Below are 17,047 nucleotides of genomic sequence, written 5' to 3'. Positions count from 1 at the left end.
TTTTTATTGTGACATAGAAAAGAATAAATCTCCAATAACATGATTGTTGTACGTTAGCTGTGACTGTATAAATGGTCAGGTGGTCAGGCTCAGTTACTTGGTTATGTCCATCTATATGTTTTCCTGATATATGCCGTGATATTGCTGGAATATTGCTAAAGGCTAAGTAAAACAATACTCATTCACTCACTCACTCTTCCTGTTGGACTCAATTTAAAATTACCGATCCTGAATTATGTGTTCTTGCCTTCGCCAGAATACTTGTTGAACCCCGGGACAACTGAAAACACAACTGGCACAATGGTGATACACCTATATTACACTAAAGTGATCCCAGCTACAACACTACCTTGAGGGTCCAAATAATTGATGAATGTTAAAGACGATCAGAGGTTTGACCGACGTGGAGTCGTAGGGGGTAGATGACCAACACAACAACAGTATATGCTTGCTTTGCCTACCTAACATGATCTCCACTGCTCGTTTCAGAGTTTGTAAAAGAGATGAGAATTTAGTAGTTGTTTATGATTCATAGTGTAAAAAAAGATTTAGCGCGTTTTATACTCAGTAAAAACATATAGTTTCCTTTCATTCAATTCAGGTGAAGAAACAGGTATAACAAACTTGGTTGATAAAAAAATTGAGATAAAATATCAGTAGACATGATGATTTACTATTGAAATTGTATTTCTTGTTCTGCTAGGCATTGTTTTACATGAAGAGATTAAGCTTACCTTGTGACTTTGTGTCAAAAACTCAGCCGGAGACAACACATTTTCTCCCAATCTACCTGTGATTCAGTTAAAAGTTACCCAATATTGTTTTAAAGATTTTTAATGCAATGATCAGAAGAATTGTATTTAAACTAATATTTTATCAGGAATAATATATTAAAATATTGTGTTATTTTAGTTACAGCCTTACCACATATATTAAAAATTCTAATTACCACAAGCATAGTACTGTTCGCTATTGCTGTTGTATAACTAGCTATACCTGGTCAACTCGTCACCCATTTCATCAGCATTGTTAAGAGTGGTAAAATGATGTTTAAACATGCTCCTATTAAAAACTGATTTTGTGTTCGAATTCTGCTGATGAAGTTTTAAATCTCTGCATCCATGCAGGTTGTTTACAAAGGTTTACAAGTCTCGTTTATCCGACACTCGTTAATCCGACAATCGGCTTTTTCCGACACAAATGATGGGAACCGATTAAATCAGTGCTGTTTAGACCCGTTAATCCGACAGTCTCGCACTCCGACTCCGACACACCCAAATTGCAATGATTTGCTGAAATCACTCATTAATCAGTCTCGTTAATCCGACACGGTGATCAGCGTACTCCATGGTTATCTGCCCGCGAGTACACAGCCCCGTGTTTTGATGCGAGACCAGTCTGCTAGTAGCTGCATATTTAAACGGCTGCAGAGATAAACTTTGTGTTTTGTGTTAAACTTTAGAGGTTGCATGATTAGAAAACATATTCCTCGAACAATGTAACACAACAATATGAATATTTCCTTTTTCCTTTTTTTATAACAACATGTTTGAATCGTTATCTATCGTGTAGTTGTCCAATTTTCGATCACGAACGTTGATAATACCTAATTTTGTTTATCCGACATACTCGTTAATCCGACATAATCATATGCAACCAACAGTGTCGGATTAACGGGACTTGACTGTAGATGTCTATTGCATGCCTATTCTGGAGTTGTGAACACTTCTGGGTTAATTTCTAACTAACCAAAGAAACAATAGTTTCTGCAGTCAGTGACAACCGATGAATAGAAACACAAGTCTTTGATCCCCTTGGGAGTCTGTTAGGGCTGGGACGGGTAACTCGGGTACTCGGGTCGGGTGGGTACTGAGTAGGACCCGGGTACCCACAGGACTACCTGGACCCATGGTAAGTCACGTGATATATTGTTTAATGACAAAAATTATCTAGAATTCTATGCTTACACTACAAGTCACTCATGTTCGCATTTCTTTCTGACTGAGCACCTATTCCTTCTGACTTTTCATATGGTTGAATAAAGATATAACTTAAGTCAACTTCAGTGTATGCATGACCAGATAGTTAAATACATGTATCTAAATACGTTTTGCAAGTGCTGTTGAAATAAATTCCCACCGGACATTTTGTCCAACATTGGGTACCTGGGTAGGGTCGGATAATAGGGGGCTGGGTAGCTGGGTAGTAAATTTGGACTTGTCCCAGCCCTAGATGCTGTGTTGGAATGCTTGTTATCCCCCGCCACAAAGTGAAAGGGGGATATAGGAATGGGTGCCGTCCGTCCATCCTTCCGTCCGGCCATCCTTCTGTCTGGCCGTCACATTTCGTTTCCGGAGCAGATCTTGAAAACCGTACCATATTTCTTCACCAAACTGGGCACATAGATAGATGTGATAGATAGATAGATAGATGCCTTTTGATAGTTTGGGATTTTTAAAAAAACTATTTTTTTAGTTTCCATGGCAACGACTTTGATTTAGACTGAAAATGGTGATAGTCCTCGTTTCCAGAGCAGATCTTGAAAACCGTACCATATTTCTTCACCAAACTTGGCACATAGATAGATCTAGTGGTGAACTGGTGCCTTATGATAGTTTGGGATTTTAAAAAAATAATTTTTTTGAGTTTCCATGGCAACGACTTTGATTTAGACTGAAAATGGTGATAGTCCTCGTTTCTGGAGCAGATCTTGAGAACCATACTATTTTTCTTCACCATATTTTGCAAATTGATAGGTCTAGTGGTGAACTGGTGCTTTAGGATAGTTTGAGATTTTTTTTAAAAGTTATTTTTCGAGTTTCCATGGCAACGACTTTGATTTAGACTGAAAATGGCGGTAGATCTTGAAAAACATACTATATTTCTTTACTAAAAGGCCCAGTGAACATAGTTCACAGGAGCTAATGCATTGCACACACCCGACATGTCCTATTGGCGGGGGATGTGAGTATTTCATGCTTGTTGAAAGAGGCATTATATAAATAAAATGGGTGGTCAGACTTGAAGTGGTTGATTGCATGTCATCATACCCTGATGGCATGGAATGTTGCTCATAATATCAACCACTGGTTTGAATATTTACATACTGTCTTCATAAAGCTTGAATATTGCTGTGTGTGGCACTAAACAACATTCATTCACTCACTTCTCAGACTTGCAGTTATTATAGAGAAGTATATGTTTGGAGTTGTATATTATGCCACTTTAAGCAATATTCCAGCCACATGACGGTGGGGGAAACCAGAAATGGGCTGCACACATACCCATGTTGGTGAATCGAACCTGGGTCTTTGGCGTGATGAGTGAACGCTTTAACCACTAGGCCACCCCGCTGTCCCTCAAGTATATGTAGTAATACTCATTAGGAAAGTAAGAAAACTCAGTGCTGAAGTACTGAAGGTTTACCTAGGTATCTAGATTGTCAAAATGAACATACCGTATTCGACGTAATAAGCGCCCCGCTCTAATAAGCGCCCACGGCGATATTTGCTAATATATTGGCTTGTGAACGAACCCAATTAGGCACCCCTTCCGATTCATCAATGTACACAAGACTTATTTATTCGCGTATAATACGCACTTGTGTGATATATGCACCCTTAATTATGGGCAAATAAATTCTGGAAAAAATATATCTGTCGTATATAAATATGACTGAAATATTACCGACGTGACGTTAATTCTTAACTCACTCACTGTCGTGTATAAACATTTCAGGCTGTCAGGCTTTATCTTTTAACCCTGTTTTTTCACCAAAATAATATTCTAATAAGAGCCCCCTATTTCTAATTTTGAGAGCGCCCTGGGCGCTTATTAAGTCGAATACGGTATACATACAAGCATCAATAGGTTTGAGTCTGTATGAACCTGGAAAAATGGAAAGTGAAGATTGAAGGTAATGGAAAAACACATGTCTGACATCAAAGAAAGGTTGAGCCCAAGCATGTGCAGTACATGACAAGGAACAGCCAGTGTGGGTGTAAAGCTGCACTCTTGGAAGTTGAGGTGAGGTGAAATGGGGTTTAACGTCACGTCCAAGATTGCACTTATATAGCGACGTGCATGTATGTGTGTGTGTGGCTGCTTGTACTTGTCCGGACAGATGCTGATTTATAGTGCTAGCTCACTGAGATACCATGCCACAGTTTAACATGAATACCCCACTCAGACACAGTATACTGACTCCGAGCCGACCAGTCCTTGTTTTAGCCCCTTAATGCTGAGTGCCAGACAGGGTAACAACAAGTACCATCTTTTAACGTCTTTTGGTATGACACGGTCGGGAATCGACGCTCTACCACTAGACCACGGAGGCGGTCTCTCTTGGAAGTTGAAAATACTACGTTTTTATCTTTTGTTTTCTGAACGACACGTCAATGTATGTAAACAATGCAATAGAATACATGTTTGTTTATGGCAGCACAAGGACCAAAACTGCCTCCACGGTTACGATGGAATCCTTGTGCTGCAATATTTTGAAAGTGACTCTTTAATTCTGTAACTAATATATATTTTTCTATTTTGTGTATGTTTGTTTGTTGTTTAACGCTGCACCCAGCAATATTCTAGCTATGTGACGGCAGTCTGTAAATAATTGAGCCTGGACCAGACAATCCAGTGATTGACATCATGAGCATCGATCCATGCAGTTTGGATCGATGACATGCATCAATTAAGTCAGCAACCTGACGCCTCTGACGACAAGCATAGTCAGCTTTTATGGCAAGCATGGGTAGCTGAGGACCTATTCTACCCCGGATCTTCACGGGTGTTTTGTGTATGTGTCCTTGTACACTACTGAGGCAAGTAAAAGAGGTGAAAGTTTTATCTTTTGTTCTGAAATTATCAAACCAGACGAATCAATATTTATTACAATCTATTAATACATCATTCATTGAAACATTGTCTTTGAAATCTACATGAATTTATGTGATCATTTCCGATACATCTGGCAATTAAGAATCAATTTGTGTCCACTTCATTCAAAAACATTGTCATCATTTCCGATATTTCCTCAAGGACAATAATAGTGTGTGGAGAATGAGAAATGAGAAATTATGGATCAACTGTCATCTGACATGAGTGAATAATTAATTTCAAGCGCTTCCGTGTCATTTGATTGGCTAACCAAGCAATATTTTTATGCGTTTATGTTTCCGTAAACCGAAACTACTGTTTCCTGATTGGCTGATAATAGCATGAGCAGGGCCTGTGTTGCATTATTGCGCAGAACGATGTCACTGATTTTGCATGTGGTAATCATTAAATAAGAAGTTTGTGAAGTAATCATTGTTGCCCTTATTTATTTATGAGCACAATTTTTTTTGCTTTAATGGAGATATTAATGTAAAAATCGGTCTGCATATTTTGCAAAAATCTGCTACACAGATTTACAGTTTGCACACAGGGTTTTATGTTTATACTTCCATAAGTGCATGTCTGGAGACCTTGGCAAGAGATGAGGTACATAATTCATAATTCGAAGTTTTGAGGAGGTACTGACAATTCTATTATTACTTGCTATCATTGTTAGAAAGATTGCAATAAAATGTGGTCAAATGGCTCAAGCCAGTCTTTGGTTCTGACAGCATTAACATTTTATGAAATTATGCCTAGTTTGGCAAGGGTAAAAACTGGACTTATAGTCAGTTAACTCCCCTGCCTCTGGAAGATGGTATAAATAGGGAAACAATGAAATAAAAGCCTAGCCTTGAACTGTATGGAGTTTGGAATACACAGAGTGGTTGAATACTGTATTCGACGCAATAAGCGCCCAGGGTGCTCTCAAAATAAGAAATAGGGGGCTCTTATTAGAATAGTAATGTTTTTAGCCTGAAATGTTTATATACGACAGATATATTTTTCCAGCATTTAATTGCCCATAATTATGGGTGCATTTTACACACGAGTGCGTATTATACACGAATAAATTAGTCTTGTGTACATTGATCAATCAGAAGGGGTGCTAATTGGATTTGTTCACTGGCCAATATATCAACAAATATCGCCGTGGGTGCTTATTAGAGCGGAGCGCGTATTACGTCGAATACGGTATTCAGCGTAAAATGGGAAAACATGAAGATTAGAGATAGGGAACAGGGATATGCTTTGGAAGCTTTCAAAATATTTTGTAAAGTGTCACTGTGAAATAATAAAAAAAAAACATGAAAGGATGTGTGTTTATCGTGTCTGGTGTTGACGTTTTTGCACATTGTGACATGGGAAATACACACCTTTCCACGTAGCCGTCTGGGAAACAAATATAGCGCTAATCAATATGATGTAGACTGCAGATGCAGAACTTTACACCTTGTTGCTTGAAACATGATGACACAAGTGCTGATCTGATCCGAGACACTAGTGAAGTTATAAAGCCCTTTCAGTTTCAAGGCAGGGAAAATATGATGTTCCCTGTATGTTTTAGGAGTGAGTGAGTGAGTGAGTTTGGTTTTACACTACTGATAGAATATTCAAGTGAATGCTTTAAACTCTACCCCACCTCAACCCACCTCCTGTTATGTAGAAGGAAAAAGTGTATTAACATTAGGACAGTAAAATACAATTTAAGTATTTGATTTCTCAGGTGTAACCCTCTTTTAACAATCTTTGAATTTCATTAGTTAATCAATATCATGTGACAAAACAATACATTTCAATGCTTTCCTAACATTTGAAAATTGACCCATAAAGGTTTCATCAAATCATGTGATTGACACTGACCTAGCATATTGATTTGTCACATAATTACTATTGACCTGCCACATGATGACTATTGACTTTGTCAGCTGGAAAACACCATGAGGTCTGTGAGTGGCATCTCAGGGTTCGCCAATCTTTTTGAAGCAGATCTCGACTGAACTGTTGTAATGCAGAAAAAGGTGAAATTTATCACTTTATAAATGAATTTCGCTTTTGAACCATCTGTCCTTTGAGAGAATACATCCCCCGAACCATCCATAAGATCCAACTTCAATGAGAACGATGGTCAGCCTCGACGGATTGTATATCATCATACCCTATAGTTTTAGCAATAATGATAATAATAATAATAATAATAATAATAATAATAATTGTATTGTGCACTTTTGCTCACATTTATTTGTCTGATGATCCTCTTGTGAACCATGTCTAGACTCATGATGAAAACAAGGTATTCAACAGTTTTCTTTAACAAGCCATTTAGGATGTGGGATATAATCTCATTGTCAGTGTTGATTTTGTTGGTGGTTCTGTACTGCTGGAGTGAAATGACTGTCAACCAAGCAAAGTGCCATATCAAATCAGCCCAGACTCAGTTTTTCAAGGAGAGGTTATCTGAACAACCACTCCATCGAGTTTATTGCAGTGTGTTGAGAAGACAGCAACCCTGCAGAGACCTTTTCTGTCCCTCTTGGCATTAATGTGATTGACAAGTTTGAGCAAAAACATGTCAAATATGCGGACCTCTCTTCAAAATATCACCCTTGCATCCCAAGTACCAAGTTGTCCAACTCCCCATTGTTCTCGGTGCCTTAGGTTTGGTACCTCCCAATTTGTTGACTGACATTGGAAGAGTAGCTGGGTTTCCTACCAGGAATACAACCTTTCTGACACTCTGGGTAATGCAGAAGGCTGTAGTGTTGGGGATTCTTTACATTCTCTCGAAAAGCTCTGGGTGGGTTCTATGATACTGGCTTCCTAGGAGCAGTCCCTTTCGCTGTCTGGGCTGCGTATAGTGGAGAGGGAAGGGCCCTGAGCTGATGATAAGCCTCACCATAAAAATAGTTCATTTTGAACTTTTTCCTTGCTCAAAGCACACCATTATAACCCCAGTCAATTGATCAGTGTGCACTCAAAATTTTATTCTCAGCTCCCTGGGGAGTATACAACCTAGTGAATCCCCTCTACTAAATCAATGTGTCTATTGTGCATACTTGCATGAAAAACTTTTTTACCTCAGATTTAAACTCTACTAATATTTGGTTGGCTTGAATATTGGTCTTATTGGCTGTGAGCAATTTTTATGGAGCTAAGATTTAAATGAAATGATTTTCAGGTGTTTTGAACTCACGTAATTTGAATCTTGTTTATCCCCACTTCCTTTTTGCAAGTAAAAGAGGAAAGAGATCATTATTGGACTATCTCTTTAACTTTCGCCCAACCACATGTCATTCTAACTGCTATTTTCAGTTATAAATACATTTATCGTGACTCATTGTTTTGCTGGGTTATACAATTTCATGACATGAGGCAAAATAGAAAAAATTATGTTTGTTGCCTAATTACTAGCAAAGGACAGATTCCATTTTACTTGTTTTCTGGTTAGACAGTCTTGTTTGAGTCATTTTTCTCCCTTACATGAAACATGGAAGATGGGTGGGTAAGAAATATGGTGATAGGCAGTAATGCATTTTATTATTTTATTTGTCAGTTTTTCCTTCTGCCTTCGGGTAAACAAACATGAAACAAGTAATTCAATTGATCTGTTAAAAAAATGTTTGCTGAGGAAATATCTGGTATGGATTTAATCGAATTTAGAGTAAGTCTTGGTTAAAAGTTCAGTGGTTCTGACATGGTGCCAAAAGGTTGTCAGAATGAGTGAGTGAGTGAGTTGGTTTAAGGCCGCTTTTAACAGTATTCCAGTTATATCACGGCGTGTCAGCTTAATATGAGAGGAAAGCCCGAAGTGATGCAGGTCTCAGATGTTTACCACTTCGGTGAAACCCACGTGTCAGAATGATGGCTTCTTTGTTTGTTGGTAGACACATGAAGATCATGTGTGGGACTTTGGGATACCTTATGATAGGTCATACATGATGATAATTATTACATTTGCTGGTGGCTGCAAAGAGGTCAACTAAAGGCTCAGGATTGACAATACTGCTTGGGACATATAATCCTCATTTACTCGTAACAAGCAGTTTAGATTTCTCTAATTATGCCATTAGCTGAGCATAATAGAGGGGAAGTATGTGGCACTGTGTTCTGAAACAATACACTACACTTTGCAGAATTATGCCCCTTAGCAGTTCCAGGATCGGCTTATCATGGGTTTGAATCCCAGATTCACCCTATGATCTTTGTTCATGTAGATGTCAGTCAGGAGTCACTGCTCCACAAAACACCGCATGACTTATGAAACATGTATAAAGTGAATTACTGGTTAGTTTTATATCTAAAATATAAATCCATGATTTTTTTTCAATGCCCAAAATAACACACTTACTGGATGTTGGCATGTTGGGTTTGTCTGATCATGAAATATTGATGTTTCTTTCTTTCTTTCTTCAATCTTTTTTGGTATTCTGGGGTAGAATTGGTGCTGGAATTAGACTGGAATGGATCTTGGTTATTGACTTGGTTGAAAAATGATCATCATGTATACCTATGATGCGTGAAGCTCATAATATCATTCATTGGTTTGTCTGGTCCAGACTCAACCTCTATGATACAGAGGGAATATTGATGACTGTGATGCTCACTAATGCACGTGCTCACTCACTCACTCACTCTTGCTCTCACTCACTCACTCACTCACTCACTCACTCACTCACTCACTCACTCACTCACACTCACTCACTCACTCTCACACACACACTCACTCACTCACTCACTCACTCACTCACTCACTCACTCACACTCACTCACTTACTCACTCACTCACTCACTCACTCACTCACTCACTCACTCACTCACTCACTCTCACACTCACTCACTCACTCACTCTTGCTCTCACTCTTGCTCTCACTCACTCACTCACTCACACTCACTCACTCACTCACTCACTCTCACACACACTCACTCACTCACTCACTCACTCTCACACACACTCACTCACTCACTCACTCACTCTTGCTCACTCACTCACTCACTCACACTCACTCACTCACTCTTGCTCACTCACTCACTCACTCACTCACTCTTGCTCTCACTCTTGCTCTCACTCACTCACACTCACTCACTCACTCATTCTCACATACTCACTTTCACTCACTCACTCACTCTCACTCACTCACTCACTCACTCACTCACTCACTCACTCACTCACTCACTCACTCACTCTTGCTCACTCACTCACTAACTCACTCTTGCTCTCACTCTTGCTCTCACTCACTCACTCACTCACTCACTCACTCTCACACACACTCACTCTCACACACACTCACTCACTCTCACACACACTCACTCACTCACTCACTCTCACACACACTCACTCACTCACTCACCCACTCTGATGTAACTTGCATGTAACTTACAAATTGCAGCCAACAACTTACAGAACTTAAACAGATTTTTCAACCCCCGAACAAGGTAATCTTTAAGCAGATCTTTGATGGCTGAATTAACAACCCTTCTTTGTCATCAACCTTTAGCGTTTTCTGGGACGATAAATATTGATGCAGACATCTAGATACTGCAACTCTTTTTAATACCACCATCAGACCAGTTTTACATCTTTCCTGAAAAGTTGACTTTGCATCAGAAAATCATCTCCTAAATTATTGCCCTTGTTTGTTTATGGAAGGATACAGGAATATGACGAGTTCTCGCTGATTGATTCTGTCTTTTTGTATTTTCACAACGATATAATGAGCTGACATGCACAGGTTTGGCGGTGTGATGTGTTTGTTCCTGCGAATCCCCAAATTGAACAGGTTATTTGTCAAAGGGCTAAACACTGTGCCAGGATCACACCACTAATTCCGCCCGACTTGATGTTATCGATGCCTCTCTTAGAGTTGTCATCCTGGTATGGAATTCTCAGACAGGATTTTCCTGTTTTTTCCCCGCCACCACAATTAATATCTCCTGTGCAGGTTTAATTGATGATGGTATGAAAGTTATGTCAACATAATACCTCGGTAGTGGGGAAGGATTGTGTGTGTCCATAGCGGACAACGGATGTGTTTTCATTCTTGCTTTTCATCTTGAGAGTGTGTGTTAAGTAGCCATGTACCTTTGGCACCCGTTAAATCTGCAGAGGACCATTCTCAAAGTAACCATTAGAGCTGGATCAAATGTTGTTAGAGTAGAAATGGACAGAACAGTTGTAATAAGAACTCATTATGTTGTTGTTTTGTACAGATATTAATGTTATATGCCGAGCAAAACATTTAGGGATTGTGAATATTTTTGCAGATATTTTTGTGTAATGAAGACTGAGCACGCAATCTCATAAAAAACATCCCCAATAATATTCAAGATCCTCAACCTTTTTTGTTCAGTATATATGTTTGGTATATTTCTGTACTTCAGGACCCCGTTCCACAAAGCGAACGTAGCGCTAAGGTGATTGTAACTCCCATACTTTAACATAGACTTACAACAATCGTAACGCTAAGATTGCTATGTGGAATGGGGCCCAGGGCCCAGGGCCCTGTCCACAGAGCGATCTTAACGCTAAGAAAATAACTTCTTTTAGTGGCATTTAGATGTTGGTATGATGACCAAGGGAGATAGTTCAATGGATATACAACAGGGTTAGTATCTACACCGAAACATCACATTCCCATACCCATACAACTATCTCCCTTTCTAAGAAAATAGTAATTTAACAGTGACTTAAGTTAAATTACAACAGTTGAAGGGCTAAGATAGCTTCGTGGCATGTTGCCCTGGTCAGCATTATGACTTGATGACGGGGGGCCTCTGTGAAGTGTATTGTGGTCTGTTATGAAATTTAAAATATCTGTGTTTTCACAGTGAATCAAATTATTGATGACTGAGTAATTGAGTTTGGTTGCTTTTAACAACCTACCATCTAGGGGGGAGACTTTTGTGCTGATGGTGATAATGGTTCTGGTGTTGATGTTGATGTTAATAATTCTTATGAATCCTCTGCCTCTATTACGTCATTGCAAAATCCTGTATTTTGGCTGCAATCACACTAAACTTTGAATGTTTCGTGGATTGTGATGTTGTTGATGTTGAGGGTGATTTTTAACACACATGCTTCGACAACAGGTCCATAGACAACAGACAGCAGGAACATGTCAAAGAGCAATATGAAGACATCTCAAGCAAATCTTTAAAAAATTATAAATAAATATAATCAACAAAAGTATATATAAAAGTTTTCAAACTTACACCTAGGTTCTTATTTCCATCTTTCCGTGGGATCGCGTGTCATGTAAGTCAAATACTCAGACATTTCTATGCTCAGGCACAATATTTAGTGCCCAAATAATTGCAGGAGAAACCTTTGTCACTGCTCGTAACCTAGCACGATACGTTCATGAAGTTCCGTGTTTTTAATATAGGTCGTGATTTCCTGGTTAAAACATTCAGAATAACACAATTAAACCAAAACCTCTCTTCTAAATCTGAAATTCATCATACACGAGGACGGTATCCATTGCTGTAATTTGATTGGCTGCCTCAGGTTATGTGCTTCAATTTGACCGATCACGATCCTTGTAGCAGATTTCGGCCAGAAAGTATCATTAGTAACCAATATCTTTCCAAAAATGCAGCTATGAAAATACTCCAGGGAGGTCACTATGATATTATTGAAGTCAATAGCTTTCTTATGATCCCAAACATCGAACAAATCGACACACATGTTGTTCATACAAATGCTTCAAAATGGAGGTATTTCCTGGTATTTTCATGTTATCAGGAAATGGGTGATGACAGATAAAATGTAAAATTCTTTTGGAAACAATGTTCTGACTATGTAAACAATGCAAAATTTAAAAAAATAGGTAAGTGGATATTCTGAAATCATAAAATTGCCAAAAATTGTCAAATTTTTCACATCGTTGTCACTTAATCTGGATGTTATGAATGTGTTAGTTTACATTTTTTATAAAATGAACTTAACTAAGTTGTAAATGCAATTATTTAAACAATGAAATAAACATAACTTTCATATTTATTAACAGAAGGATTAGACCTTTCAAATGGTGTATGACATGTATTATCATATACCTGTCAATGATCGGTAAGATGAAGATGGTCATATAACAGGGGGTGTGATAACCAGTCTCCTATTACACCCCTGCGGGGCTGATATGGCTTGTCAATGCATTTTCAATGGTAGATCGATATCAACAGTTGGTAAGATATAGAGGATATTATATGAGTGATCATGTCATACTATGTCTAAAAACCAGAATTTTGGCTCGAGTGTCGTAAACATAGTATGACATGAACACGAGTATATGTTCTATTTATAACCGAAGAAGATGTCCACATACAGAGGCAAATTTTATTGTTTGCCTGCAAGGACAGCAAGTCGCAAGAGCAGCGGAATCACAATTTGTCGAATGATGTCAACAATCTTCATCTATGAAGTTATTTCTTGTATGGCGTCATTCCGACCTAATGACCCTTGGGCACATATGATATTTTATGAAGCCCGATATGTTTGCCTTGTAGGTAATGAATTTGGAGTTACCGGTACGTCCCTTAGTGTGTCTGCTCAGCTAGCTTTCCTGTGACAATGTCTTCCAAACAAGGTGACAATGTATTGCATTCACTTGCAAAGAGATACATTTTACATTTTTTATAGTTTAATGTTATGGTACATGTATATGATAAAAAAGTTATTATATGGCAGTATTTATATCATACCCCATATCCACCCTCAACCCCCACATCAGCCTTCTGGCCTTTGACCCTTGGGCTGAGATGGGGGTCTCGGGTTAATATGGGGTATGATATGGGGTATGATATGAAACTGCCATACAATAACCTCTAAGTAGAAGAGGATTTACAATGTGAGAATATTCCCTGATAAATGTAGGCTTCATCTATCACCTCAGAATCTCAGGATACTCAGTGTCACAGCAGTACAAGCTTCTGGTTGACTGGTGTTAAAAGACTTAATTATTTATTTATGTTGGTGATGGCTGATATAGATGTTGACAATGGCTTGTATGGCGATGTTAATGGTGAGTATGTTTATGGCGATTTTAATAGTGATTTTTTTATGGTGATGTTCATGGTGATTCTGTTCATGGTGATGTTCATGGTGATTCTGTTTATGGTGATGTTCATGGTGATTCTGTTTATGGTGATGTTCATGGTGATTCTGTTTATGGTGATGTTCATGGTGATTCTGTTTATGGTGATGTTCATGGTGATTCTGTTTATGGCGATGTTCATGGTGATTCTGTTTATGGTGATGTTCATGGTGATTCTGTTTATGGTGATGTTCATGGTGATTCTGTTTATAGTGAAGTTAATGGTGATTATGGTATTTATAGCCATGTATGTTGTTTTTGAGTCTTCTGGAGATTCCAGCGCTAAATGGAAATCTTTGAATTCAACATCATGTCTGAAAGCCTTTCAATCTCACAATTAAAGTATAAAGTACAAGCATGTCCTGTTCACTTCATTGATTTTTCAAAAAGACAGATTACAGAATCCTCTGAAACAATTCCCAGTTGGCTGTGTTGTAAGAGGCCTTTTACTTCCAAGTGTATGTCACTTGAATACTGATAGAGCCTTCCTGATTGTCAGATTAGAAAACCTACTGCATCATACTTTTTTCTTTTTCAAATGCAAGTTTAATCATAGTGTGCTCATTAAGGGAAAGTTGGATTTGGTTCTTATGTATGAAGATGTTTTTTGCATTAGGTAAAGGGAATTCCATCCCACCACCAGCCCAAACACGACCCCTACGTCAATATGTCATGTTCATTCACCCACTGACAATGTCACAGAGCTCGCCCATTTTGGTTTGATCTTACGACAGGCACTGTGTATTGGGGACTTATTCTAACAAGGCATCCTCCGGGCTAGACAAGCACAGTGTATTGGGGACTTATTCTAACAAGGCATCCTCCGGGCTAGACAAGCACAGTGTATTGGGGACTAATTCTAACAAGGCATCCTCTGGGCTAGACAAGCACAGTGTATTGGGGACTAATTCTAACAAGGCATCCTCCGGGCTAGACAAGCACAGTGTATTGGGGACTTATTCTAACAAGGCATCCTCCGGGCTAGACAAGCACAGTGTATTGGGGACTAATTCTAACAAGGCATCCTCCGGGCTAGACAAGCACAGTGTATTGGGGACTTATTCTAACAAGGCATCCTCCGGGCTAGACAAGCACAGTGTATTGGGGACTTATTCTAACAAGGCATCCTCCGGGCTAGACAAGCACAGTGTATTGGGGACTTATTCTAACAAGGCATCCTCCGGGCTAGACAAGCACTGTGTATTGGGGACTTATTCTAACAAGGCATCCTCCGGGCTAGACAAGCACTGTGTATTGGGGACTTATTCTAACAAGGCATCCTCTGGGCTAGACAAGCACAGTGTATTGGGGACTAATTCTAACAAGGCATCCTCTGGGCTAGACAAGCACAGTGTATTGGGGACTAATTCTAACAAGGCATCCTCCGGGCTAGACAAGCACTGTGTATTGGGGACTTATTCTAACAAGGCATCCTCTGGGCTAGACAAGCACAGTGTATTGGGGACTAATTCTAACAAGGCATCCTCCGGGCTAGACAAGCACTGTGTATTGGGGACTTATTCTAACAAGGCATCCTCTGGGCTAGACAAGCACAGTGTATTGGGGACTTATTCTAACAAGGCATCCTCCGGGTTAGACAAGCACAGTGTATTGGGGACTTATTCTAACAAGGCATCCTCTGGGCTAGACAAGCACAGTGTATTGGGGACTAATTCTAACAAGGCATCCTCAGGGCTAGACAAGCACAGTGTATTGGGGACTTATTCTAACAAGGCATCCTCCGGGTTAGACAAGCACTGTGTATTGGGGACTTATTCTAGCAAGGCATCCTCTGGGCTAGACAAGCACAGTGTATTGGGGACTTATTCTAACAAGGCATCCTCTGGGCTAGACAAGCACAGTGTATTGGGGACTTATTCTAACAAGGCATCCTCTGGGCTAGACAAGCACAGTGTATTGGGGACTTATTCTAACAAGGCATCCTCTGGGCTAGACAAGCACAGTGTATTGGGGACTAATTCTAACAATGTATCCTCCGGGCTAGACAAGCACAGTGTATTGGGAACTAATTCTAACAATGTATCCTCCGGGCTAGACAAGCACAGTGTATTGGGGACTTATTCTAACAAGGCATCCTCTGGGCTAGACAAGCACTGTGTATTGGGGACTTATTCTAACAATGTATCCTCCAGGCGAAAACTTTATCTCAAGGCATCCTCAAGATGAGACAAGCACAGTGTATTGGAGATTTAACCTAACAAGGCATCTTCTGGGCGAGACAAGCATGGGGTTCTGGAGACTTACTATGGCACGGAATCCCCACAGGGAGACAAGCATGGGGTTCTGGGGACTTACTATGACACGGAGTCCCCTGTCCACAGGGAGACAAGAATGGGGTTCTGGGGACTTACTATGACACGTAATCGCCACAGGGAGACAAGCATGGGGTTCTGGGGACTTACTATGACACGTAATCCCCACAGGGAGACAAGCATGGGGTTCTGGGGACTTACAATGACATGGAATCCCCACAGGGAGACAAGCATGGGTCTGGAGTCTTACTATGACATGGAATCCCCACAGGGAGGCAAGCATAGGGTTCTGGCGACTTTCTCTGACACAGAATCCTCAAAGGGAGATATGCATGGGGTTCTGGGGACTCACTCTGTATTTATTCTGATCGGAATCCCCACACAGACATATGCATGGAATACGACCCATCTTCTTTCATTTTAGTCAATGACAGCCTTATGTTCTGAGACACAGTCCTGTGTCCACCTTTGTATTACAGTAGTACAAATATTAACAAATATTAATCTATGTTATTTTTGGGCATATTTTCAATCTTGTATGATTTGGAGTGTTTCTTGCTACTTTGAGTAATATTATGAGATTATCAACAAAACACCAAAATCAAGGTGATAGGAATAAAACCTGTGTATATATGATGTGATAAACAAACACTTTAACCACTAAGCTACCCTGCTACTTGATTACTGAGTGATGTTGAAGTGTACTGAGGGGAATGTGACTGAAAGTGTCTGTATGTGACCAGACAAGTTGTGTAAAGGCCTGGCATCACATTGATTATTGAGCAAACGTGGAGGCTCAACGCTTCT

General features: G+C 39.5%; 1 protein-coding gene across 1 annotated transcript in view; it reads left to right on the top strand.

The window, feature by feature from the left end:
• Window positions 1–17,047, top strand: part of LOC139454061 (leucine-rich repeat and coiled-coil domain-containing protein 1-like) — a 543,549-nt gene that overhangs the window by 127,396 nt on the left and 399,106 nt on the right. The gene's annotated exons all lie outside the window — the stretch shown is intronic.

Source organism: Haliotis cracherodii, unplaced genomic scaffold (assembly GCF_022045235.1).
Source record: "Haliotis cracherodii isolate W230 unplaced genomic scaffold, xgHalCrac1.p SCAF_10, whole genome shotgun sequence".
NCBI lineage: Eukaryota > Metazoa > Mollusca > Gastropoda > Lepetellida > Haliotidae > Haliotis > Haliotis cracherodii.
The sequence above is the reverse complement of the archived record's forward strand: the minus strand, read 5'-3'. Positions and strand labels throughout refer to the sequence as shown.